This window comes from Magnolia sinica, chromosome 6 (assembly GCF_029962835.1).
Source record: "Magnolia sinica isolate HGM2019 chromosome 6, MsV1, whole genome shotgun sequence".
In the NCBI taxonomy this organism is placed as follows: Eukaryota; Viridiplantae; Streptophyta; class Magnoliopsida; order Magnoliales; family Magnoliaceae; genus Magnolia; species Magnolia sinica.
In genome coordinates, this window is record NC_080578.1 from 73,611,204 (window position 1) to 73,623,404 (window position 12,201).

Here is a 12,201-nt window from a genome sequence, read left to right on the forward strand (position 1 = left end):
TCTATTTGGGTGATAGTCGACCGATTGACGAAGTCGGCTCACTTCTTACCGATCAGAGTCACAAACTCTGCAGACGAGTTGGCTAGATTGTATATCAAGGAGATTGTACGTCTGCATGGAGTTCACTTGGAGATTGTGTCTGACAGAGACACGCGTTTCACATCTATCTTCTAGACTCGTATTCAGGAAACGATAGGTGTGAAATTGAAATTCAGCACCGCGTTTCATCCGCAGACAGATGGGCAGACGGAAACCGTGAATCAAGTCCTGGAAGACATGTTGCGAGCTTGTGTTTTGGATTTCAAGGACAGTTGGGATGATTGTCTTCAGTATGCAGAGTTCGCGTATAATAACAGTTTCCAGGCGAGTATCGGCATGGCTCCCTATGAGGCGTTGTATGGTCGCCCGTGCAGAGCACCGCATTGCTGGGCAGAAGTTGGCAAGCATAGTTTGATTGGCCCGGAGTTGGTGCAGGCGACTTCAGAGAAAGTTGACATTATTCGACGTCGACTTCTGACAGCCCAGAGTAGGCAGAAGAGTTACGTTGATACGAGGCGGTGACCGCTTGAGTTTGAGGTTGGAGACCATGTATTTCTGAAGGTCTCTCCTATGAAGGGAGTTCTGCGGTTCGGTAAGAAGGGGAAGCTTACGCCGAGATTTATTAATCCGTTTCAAGTGCTGGATCGAGTGGGAGTGGTAGCATACCGCCTTGCTTTGCCCATACCTCTTGCGGGCGTGCATAACGTATTTCATATTTCTATGCTGAAGAAGTATGTTCCTGATCCTTCGCATATTATCAGTTGGGAGCAGGTGCAGTTGAGCGAGGATGTCACATATGTACTGCGACCGACGCGTATTCTGGACAGGAAGGAGCAGGTATTGCGTAGCAAGGTTATCCCTCTTGTGAAGGTGCTATGGACGCATCATAGTGAGGAGGAGGCTACTTGAAAATCTGAAGCTGAGGTTAGAAAGAGCTACCCTTAGATCCTTGAGAAATATGAGAAGGTATGAATTTCGAGGACAAAATTTTCTTTAAGGGGGGTAGATTGTAATGACCCGAAAAATTTTGTGCCAAGACCCGAGTACTACCTCTATTTTCCTTAGAAGCTTTTTGGGGTAATTAGCGCTTAACTCGATTGCTTGTGAAATTTGCATCAATCACTTTAAATTGGATCTGCATGACTCAAAATCTGTAGAATAGTTAGCGCTATGTTACTCTGAAATCTGGGATTCATCGCTAAAGCCAGTTGCTCTTGAAAATTTTTAGAAGTTCTGGATCGGGCCTGGATCGCGGGTCGAAAGTCTGATAGCAATGATCTTAAGCTGTTGCAGTCACCATGTTGGACTTGGTCATCACCTCAAAAATCAAGTCCATGTGATGTTCTGGGTCGATTTGATTGAGTCCGGAGTGAAGAGTGTGAGAACGGTTGGAAATTAATTAAGATTTTATGAAATCTGAGTCGTGTCGCTTATGTGATGATTTTAAGCAATCTGACCATTGGATTCTGACCCAATTTCACCCTCTGATCAGGGAAGGTGGCCCAAGCATGTCCTTGTGCCTGTGGGTCTGATCGAGATTCGGTGACCGTTGAATTGCGTGTGGTCTGCCACAGCTGATCTGAAGATCCGATCGGTACGAAAACTCAGCTTGACCTAGATTCATGGTCAATGAGCTTAAGTTCGACCTTTCGTGGTAATAACAACTTGGTAATCATATTCATGCACCGCATTTGCATGTGCTTTGTAGACGTGGCACACTTTGAGGTGGTGTCATGCGTAACGTAAGATGAAGACGTTGAGGGTGTACGCGTGAGGGCACGCATCATTCTTCATACATCCTTGCATTAACAAGAGTACTTAGGACATGTTTAATTGTTCTGCTTTATTATTACTACTTGATTGAACTGATAACATGTTAACCTTTGCTTTATTGTTCCACTGAGTTGATCACTCACTCCCACGTTTTGGGGCGGTGTTAAATACCCACCAGACTCTGTCTTAGTTGCTGATGTTGCAGATGTTGATACAACCTTTGAGGCAGAGCCAGAGATTGATGATGATGAGGCTGCATTCTCTTTTATGCAGTTTTCAGACGGGTTCTAGTGAGCCTTGTTCTGATGCGCGGGATGCTAGGATTTCTTTTGGGAATTAAATGATGTAATTTTGATAGTAACACTTATAATACGACTTGATATGTATATGTATTTCAGGGATTTGCACATATACACATATATTTCTTTAAGTCTTCCGCTTGTGTTCTTCACTTATCCCTGAATTATATTTGTTATTTGGTTTAATCTATTCCATGTTTTATGCACTAATACAGACAACATACATCCATCATTCAATATGTTGCATAAGTGATGTTTTGGAACTCGGGAGCTGAGTTATGCTCGACCTCCAAATTTCAGGGCGTTACATCTTCGGTAAGCAAATATTCCAAAGGGGCATGTGAATGTAGTCTTTTCTTTATCTTCAAGGGCTATCTCTATCTAATTGCAGCTCGAATATCCATCAAGGAAGCAATAGTAAGAGTGACCAGCTAGCCTTTTCAAGATTTGATCAATGAAGGGCGAAGGAAAGTGGTCCTTCCTCGTGACGATATTCAACTTTCTGTAGTCAATGAACATTCTCCAACTAGTAGTAACTCTCGTTGGCATGAGTTCATTGTCAGCATTGGCTATGATGGTGATTTCGGACTTCTTAGGAACCACCTGAGTTGTACTCACTCATTGCCTATCGGATATGGGGTATATGATACCCACATCGAACAACTTAAGTACCTCGGCCTTAACCACTTCCTTGATGTTTGCATTTAATCGGCGTTGTGGTTGTCAGGAGGTCTTCGCATTTTTCTCAAGATGAATGCGGTGAATACAAATCAAGGGTCAATTCCCTTGAGGTCCGCAATCGACCATCCAAGGGCTCATTTATACTTAATGAGAGTAAATATAAGCATACTCTCTTATTCTTGCTCAAGGTGGGAAGAAATCTCCACTGGGTATGTCTCATTTTGACTTAAATATACATATGTAAGATCAGTTAGGTCAAGCTTCGACGCTGTGAGGCTAGACGGTAGAGGCACTACATTAGTTTAGGGTAATTCTTCAAATTTTGGCCTCCACCAATTAACTTTAAGTACCGGCATAGCATCAAGCATAGCATCCATCTCCCTAATTGTGTCGTCATCCAAATCAAGGGAGTGAGCCAAGCACGTCTCTAGAGTGTCAGATTACAGAGTCAAACGTGCTCTATCTTTCACAAAAGAATCAATCATATTAATGTCGTGGGTATCGTCATCATCCTATGACTGTTTGCTCATATTGAAAAAGATGTTGAGCTCCAATGTCATATTTCTGAAAGATAGATTCATAATCTCATTCCTACAATTAATGATAGCATTTGATGTAGCAAGGAATGGGCGACCAAGAATGACGGGTATCTGAGTGCTCACATTCACGATGGGTTAAGTATCCAGAACAATAAAATCTACTGGGTAGTAGAATTTATCAACCTGGACCAACACATCCTCGATCATCCCTCTCGATATACAAACTAATCGATCAGTAAGTTGTAACGTGGTCCGGGTGAGTTTTAATTCACCAAGACCCAGTTATTCGTAGACCGAGTAATGAATCAGATTTACACTCGCCCCCAAGTCAACAAGTGTATGCTCAATCCAGTAATTCCCAATTACACAAGTGATGGTTGGGTTACCAGGATTGTAAGACCCGTGTCCTAATCCGTACCATTCCGTTAGCTTCCGCGGTCCTTCCGGTCAAATTTCGGCAACCTTCGCACCGTATTCGGTGTTTGCGCACGATCCTAAGCCAGGTCCCGTGCACCGACGTCGGCTTGATCCGAAAGTTGTATCATAGCGACCGCGTCGTCGCCGCGGTTCCAACGCCGTGACTTGCGCACCGAACCGATACCCAGGCAAGAAGATGCCGATCTGCGTTTATTCCGAAGAAACACCGCGCATTGCGGATTTCGAGGGAATCTCCTCAATAAGTCCCATCAATCAACATTAAATGCAACCTTATCTCAAGTACAACAACCCATCCCTCTTTCTTCACAAAGTCAACTCTCTCTCTCTTCACCCATCCCTCCTTTACTCACTTTTCAAACAAACCCATGCCTCATTAATTACACCCATCACTCCATCACCTCATATCACTCCCATCCTCTCATTTTCTCTCTCATTTTCTCAAATCTCTCCAAGCAACCAAGCCTCTCACGTCCAACACTTCTCTCCCAAACCACAAGTGTGGTCCACCTTCCATCTTCCATCTACACCCTCCCATCTCTCATCCACACCATTAATCTCCCATCATCCACCATTCAAGGCATAGGCAAGGTGCATTTGAAGCCAAGGGAGCAAGGAGGAGGCTTAAAGGTGGGTGATTGGCCATTATTTTAAATTTTAGGGCCCACTTGTTGGTGGGACCCATTTGGATGTATGTGATTTATTCAAGAGGGCCCATAGTGGCGGGGTTCCTCTATCTCACCGCATATCTCTCTTTCTATCTCTCTCTCTCTTCCTTTGTGATGGTGTGGATCCCACCAATATGTGTTACATCTACCCGTCCATCTACATTAGACGGTGCGGCCCATCTTATTGTAGGTGATGATCCACACCATCCACCGTTTAGGTGGGCCAAATGCTTTATATATGTAAATATATGTTATATTTTATATAATATATATAATATATATAATATAATATGTATTATATATATAATATAATATAATATAATATATATATATTATATGTATAAGTATTGGTGGGCCACATCTGCGTGGGACCCACCACATTAATGTATTCATGCATGCCGTCCAGCGTCCCTGGACGCTGGACGCTGGCGAACGGTGAAGTGTAAACTGACGTGGGCTGTGCTAACGGGCTAGCCAAGAGAAGGAGTGGTGGGCCACTCATGCAGGCCTCACCTTGATGTACACGTATAATCTAAGCCGTCTATTCCGTTACCCATTTCATTTCAGCCGTTGAACCAAAAATTTGGACTAATCTGATAATCAAGTGGGCCATACAAAAGGAAATAGCGGTATTGCCATTAAAATCCCTCCCTAATGCTCCTGTATGTTTGAAATATCCCAATATTGGACTCTATGGGCTTGTATCAAGCCACAGGGACTCATGGCTGGAGTGGATCTTGCTAATACCGGGCCCATCTACTAAAATCCGTAGGAAAACAACAAAAAAAAAAAAAAAAAAGGAAAGCAGCAGTGCTGCTGCTACTGCTGCCAGCGCTCGTGCAGGCGCTGCCTGCGCTGGCCACCGACGGGCGGACGGGCTGGGGGCTCACGGTCCAGCTGTGGGCCCCATCTTGATGCGTTTCGACGATCAACACCGTGCGTTTAATGAGTACCCTCAGTCCACGCGTCCACCCTCATTCGGGTGGCCCTATAAAAAGGTTAGACGTCAAATATTTTGGTGGGCTCCCTGCCCGCGCAACCCGGTCAGCAGGTCAGATGAAAAAATAAAAAATAAACATTGGGGTGGGCCCCTCCCTGGCTGCACGGCCCTGTGAATAGGTTGTATGAAAGTTAAACATTTCAGTGGGCCCTTGGTCCACACGGCCCCATCAATAGGTACTATGGAAAATAAACATTTCAGTGGGCCCTATCCAGGCCCACGTGACTTTTGAATAGATTGGATGATAATAAATATTTTGGTGGACCCTACCCTGGTCCACACGACCTTATGATCAGTGGTTGGAAAATAAACATTATATTGGGCCTTAGGCAGGGTGGAAAACAAGCATTATGGTGGGCCCCGCTTATGTATGTATTGTAAACCACACCCTCCATTAGTGTGGGCTCTATCATGATGCATGTGTTTCATCCAACAGTCCAACCGTTTGGAGATAAATTAAGGCCCACTGTGGAGGCCCATATTCATGCATTGGTGGTCCTTGTCAAGGCCCACCTTGATTTGTATTAGGGCCCATATCCTGAGGCCCACTGTGATGTATGCAAGGCCCGTGTGACTAGGCCCATGTTGATGCAATTTTGGCCCATCATTAAGGCCCACCTTGATATGTATCTGTGAGACCCATGTATGAGGCCATTTGATGTAATAGAGGCCCATGAGTCGAGGCCCAATAAGATGTACAAAAGGCCCATTGAAATGTGTGATTCGTGTAAGGCCATTCCTTGGGAGCGATGTTGGTTTGACGTCCACATTGATAATGATGGTTAAATGTCCGCATTATAGCTCTCCCTAAGGCCCTCTGATAGGCCCAAACTTGTGGTAAGTAGACCGTCTAGGCCCATCTCCATTATACCTAGAACTCATCTCGTATTACATGTTTAGTATAGATGCATGATTCATGATCATTCGCACCATATGTATGCCTGATGTGAGGAGTGACCGATCATAGCATATACCTTTGGATAGACTGTTTATAGGCTCCCTGATAGGTGGAGTTGCCTCATATAAGTGCATGGTATATACAGAACTGTTGCATGACTGATGGTGTGACTCATGCACTTGCATTTGTGTGATCGTAGTTACTGTAGGCCCAGCGACATCAGGGCCATAGCCTCCATAGACACATCGTGGATGGCTGAGTTGGATACCGGAAATATTTGGTTCTAGCATACGGGCGCCATAGACGTCCCTGGGTGAAAATCCCTAAACCCGATGGTACCAGAGGATGACTCCAACGTCGAGACCGAGTGGATATACGAACGCACGAGGGCCGAATACCAGGAGGCCGCGTCTCCCACTGTGTCGTGGTCGGTTGGAAAGGGGTGTGGCCTTACTCGCCCGAGGGTAGGGGGCAATACTAGGCTGAGTTTGACCAGCTCGCGAATGGGTTCGCTATCGACGTGCCGGATAGGTATTGGCAGACTATTGGCCAGGCGGATAGTGAGGTTTCTTACGCTCACTTGGACTGTGCGGCTAGGAGAGCGACAGTGCCATTTGGAGTGTATTGAACCCCGGTGATTATCCAGAATGAGAACTGTACTGATACATGATGAGGATTGACATGCTTGAGTTGCATCTCGCATCGCATGGCTGTGTTATGGCCGATAGCATTCATATCTTGCACCGCATAGCCTTGGTACGGCTGATTGCATTCATGTGCTCATCACCATGATTCCGCATCACTCTGACCTTGCATTTTGAGCACGTTTATATTGCGCACACACTTACACCACCCTCTAAGCTTTTCATAAGCTTATGCACCATTGATGCGTGCAGGTGACGCCAGGACGCATTCGCAGCCATAGTCTCGTTGTAGTTGGAGCGTGCAGCCGAGCTTCTGGAGTTTTGTTTCTTTTATTACATTGTATTTTCCCCTTTCAGCCGCATGTACTAAAAAGTTTTTGATCATAGTGGATTTTGTGGTGGTGTCCTTGTGCTTATTGTTTGTGGGTTATGCTTTTGTTATGCTCATTATGAATCAGACTAATGATTTGAAACCCTCCTTGTAGTATCCCAGGATCGGAACCTGGTGAATGGGTGCCGGGGTCCGAGAATGGGGTTCTACGGAGGCTATCGGCGCCGGATTCGGCGATCGGGAATTTTGTGAGCCCGGTTTCCGAGTTTGGGGCGTGACAAGGATCTTCGTATTTTTGTGTCACATCTTGCTTGAGAATGACATTCACTTTTTCCATCAAAAAGATTTTCTTTTGTATATTTTGTCGTCTTTTTGTAGTGCATAAATCTTTCAGAAATTTAGCATATGAAGGAATTTGTTTAACGATATCCAATAGAGGGATGTTGACTTCACTTGTTTAAGCACCTCTAGAATATCGTGAGAATTAGATAGAAGTTTTAGTGCAATCAACTGTTGAGGGAATGGCACAATCGGCTTACTTTGAGGTTTTCGTTTCTAACCCATATAGAGTAATGTTAGGTCTATCACTCTTATCTTCTTCGAAATTCTTAGGCTTTTCAGCCCTTACTGGAATAGATTTATCAATTGTCTTTCCACTCCTAAGAGTGGTGATAGACTTGGCTTGCTCCAGTTGATTTGAATAGCTTGGGTCACTAATTTCACATTGTGGCTTTGGATTGGGAAGAGGTTGGGCTGGAAACATCCATTTCTCCTTACTCGCTAAGTGTGACTCAATCCTTTGAATGGACAATACAAACATTCCCATTATTATTTTGATATCCTGGAATGCTTGTACTGTATTCTGGTTGAATAACTCATGGGTTTGCATGAATTTTAGAACCATATCCTCTTGAGGCCTCTTCTGATTTAAAAATTGAGTAAGGGCCTCTTGTGGGTTAGCCGTTTGTTCATTCCTCCAACTAAAATTTGGATAGTTTCTCCAGCTGGAATTGTATGTATTTGAGGTGGGTCCTCTGAAAGGTCTTTGGTAGTTGTTCACGGCATCCAATTGCTCATTCAATATCTCTTGAAAAGCAGGAATTGTTGGACAATTTTCAATTGTATGTATGTTACAAGCACAAATACCACAAACAACTTCCACAGACTTATCAGATTTGATAAGTTCTGCCTTTTTAAGTTTCATGGCCTTGACTTTTCTTGTGAGATTGGCCACTCTTGCACTCATATCATCTTCCTCTTTTAGAAAATAAATTCATCCCATTTCCTTTGATTGAGTAGGCTTAGAAGTGGTGAGTCTTGAAAAGGTGTCCCATGATTGCGTATTTTTTTGCCAATTGATCAAGGTAATCCCATACGTCATCGACCTCTTTGTTCATGAATTCACCATTACATATCATCTCTATGAACTGGCGCATTGGTGAAGTCTATCCGTTATCGAAAAAGCTTATTGTTCGCCATACTTCGTAGCCAATAGGAATTCGTGAGATCTTTGAATCTTTCCCAGCATTGGAAGAAGGTCTCTTCCTTTTTTTGGGCAAAGTTCATGATTGCCTTCCTTAAAGTGTTAGTTTTATGAAATGGGAAAACTTTTTGAGAAATTTCCGGGTCATCTCAGCCCATGTGCTGATGGATCTTAGCTTTAAGGAGTGCATCCACCTCTTAGACTTATCTTTCAATGAAAAAGGAAACAATTTAAGTTGCACTGTGTCCTCAGACACGTTTGGAAAGTGTAATGTAGTGACTATCTCATCAAACTCCTTGATGTGTAAATATGGACTTTCAGAATCTAGTCCATGAAACTTAAGGAGTTGTATCACTGTAGGTTTGATATCCACGTTTCCTGCATTAAGTGAAAAGACCATGCAAGAAGGTATACTCACCCCCGCTGATTGTAAATAATCGCGTAGAGTACAAGGCGGGGGTGCACTATGCAACTCGTTTTCATCTTGAACTTCTTCAACTGGTGGTTGAGGTTGAGGTTGAGGTTGATTTGTATCCATCACTTCAATTAACTCAAAGGATCTCAAGTAGTGTCTAATCCTTTGATGGATAGGCAACTCTTCGACTAATCCTTCTTCACTCAAGAGACGGTGAATGTTCTTACGAACCCACTTAAATATGAAACACGCATAACCCTCAAGTAACTAAACAATTAGACTTAAAAAGAAAACTAGAAAAACTAAAATAAATAAGAGATCTAAGAGAGAGAGAGAGAGAGAGAGAGAGAGAGAGAGAGAGAATTAGAAAGATGTTACTGAATTGGAGTTGCTATGTTAGGATCCTACAAAACAGAAAACAATGTTAGTTTCTAAAAATAATTTTAAAGAGGAAAAAAAAAAAACCTCAACCTAAAATCAAAGCAGAAACTTAATCTTAATCTTAACCTGATTCTAATACCAATTAATTTTAGAAAAACATAGCCGTAGTCCCTGGTAACGGCGCCAAATACTTGTTCACAACCCCAAGTGTAGGGTCGCGATTAGTAATAACTCGTGAGAACGAGGTCAAATCCACAGCGGCTAAACTTATACGTATTCTGAAAAGAAATATAACTATAACTAGAAGAAGATCTAAATCTGAATTCTTGAATAAAAGAGAATAATTATGAATAATGTTTAAACTATCAATTAAAGGTGGGAATTAGGGTGCCAAGGATCCACTTGTAGCTATTAAGATGCTACCTTGCTTAATTCAATAAACACAATTGGAATTGGAGTTATATTTTATCCAATTGGAAGATAAAACAATTTAAATCAAATCTGAACTTTTTATTGACATAATTCTCAATGGAGGAGAATTGTGAAGATTGGAAGGGATTCCATCACCCTACCATGCCCAGGAGATAATGGTAAACAATGAGATTTACCAATTTTACTATCTCAAAACAGGAAAACAAGATATCCAAAGCTATCACATTATCTATTGTAATTTGAGTCAAAATAAATTATCGAAAACTGAAAATAATCATTTAATATCAAATTAGAAATCAATGAAGTTTAATAAGAACAAGACGCAAAGCAAAATAAATATCCCAACATACTACAACATTCACCTCTTAATCCTATCTAAGAGGTTTAGCGAACCATAGACATGATTGAAACCAAATTTCTTAAACAAAGCATGAAAAATAAAATAGAGAAGAAGAAAAACTCTTTGACAGCTGTTTCACCCCTTTGTTATGCTCATTGAGACATTTCCAACCCTAGAAGATGCTTTCGAGCATCCTAGGGAGTCCTATTTATAGTTGTGAAACTCTAAATTTCGTACTTAGTTGGAAAATTCTAGAAACCGTCTCAAATTTACACACTCTCCGTAGTTTGCTAAATTAAACTTTACTTTGCGCAATTTTTCAAAATATACTTCATTCTGTACAACTAAAATAGATGCCGAGTTTCAGAATATACTTTTTTAGGACAATTTCAGAAATATATTTATTTTTAAGACAATTTCAGGATTCCTTTTCTTCACTTCAAATCTTTAATTCTCCTCATTCTTCATTTGGTTTTCTTGGATCTTTGGCATGTAAATTTTTCATTAATGATTTCCAAATCTCAAAATATTCATTTAGTAATCTTTTGAACATAAATCTTACTTTTGGCATCAATTTCACCTTAAGCTTTCAAAATCACCTCGCACATGAAAACATGTATAGTTAAATCGATTAAACACTATCATATTTATAAAACCAAAGTATAAATAGGGAGAAATATGCAATATTTCACAGTCAATACGGAGCCTCCGCCTGTCCCAAGCTCCAAATAAGCGGGGGTAGTACCTAATCCATGCGCGAGACAGATTGGCTACAACCCCTGCCACCGCATCGGGGCTGGTGGTCGGTACTCTGTGGGCCCCACCATTATGTATGTGTTTCATCCATTCCTTTCATTCATTTTACATATCATTTTAGGGCTTGGTCTCAAAAATGAGAGTGATATAAATCTCAGTGGACCACATCACAGGAAAACAATAAGGATTGGATATCTACCATTAAAATCCTCCTAAGTCCACTGTACTGTTTATTTGAAATCCAATCTGTTGATTAGGTCATAAAGACCCAGGTGAAAGCAAAAAAAAAAAAAAAAGATCAGTTTCATCCAAAACTTTTATGGCCCCTAAAAAGTTTTTAATGGCCGAAATCCATTCAACACTCTTTCCTGTGTAATGTGGTCCACTTGAGATTGGCATATACCTAATTTTCGGTCTCATTCCGGAAAATGATCTAGAAAAATAGATGTACAGCATGTATGAAACACATTCATCATGGTTCATCATGGTAGGGTAGGGCCCACAGAGCACCGACCACCAGCCATTGGCTAGTAGCAGGGGGAGTAGCCAATCCGTCTCCGCCGCTCCATGGCCAGGCTAATATTTTATGTTTTATCTTTATCCTGACCTTTGCCACAGGTCTGGATAGTAAATAAACATGATAGATCTGAAGAAGGTTCCAACGGTGAGTATCATTGACACCACGGTTTCCTACTGTGTGGCCCTGAGATCTGGATCTATCTGGCTGAGCTTTGGGACCAATGTCTAAAACAGCCCCACAAAATAGATTAACGGTGGGGATTTAACAAATACAGCAAGATCTGATAATCAGAACCATCCAAGCAGTGGACTATGGTATACATCCATCCAAAATTTTACCAGGACCATCAGTGTTAGTTAATGAATTTACAAGAATTAAAATAAAATTTTCAATGGCCACCATTCAACTATAAAAAATCAATAGATAGGATCATAATTAGAGCTCAATCATGGGAGAAGAGACATCATATTAACAAAATATGAATGGTTATCATTAAACCATCTCATCATGTGGGGCCATGGCAGTGAGTTGCAATGGAGGTGAAACAAATTCTTGGAAGAGGTATAT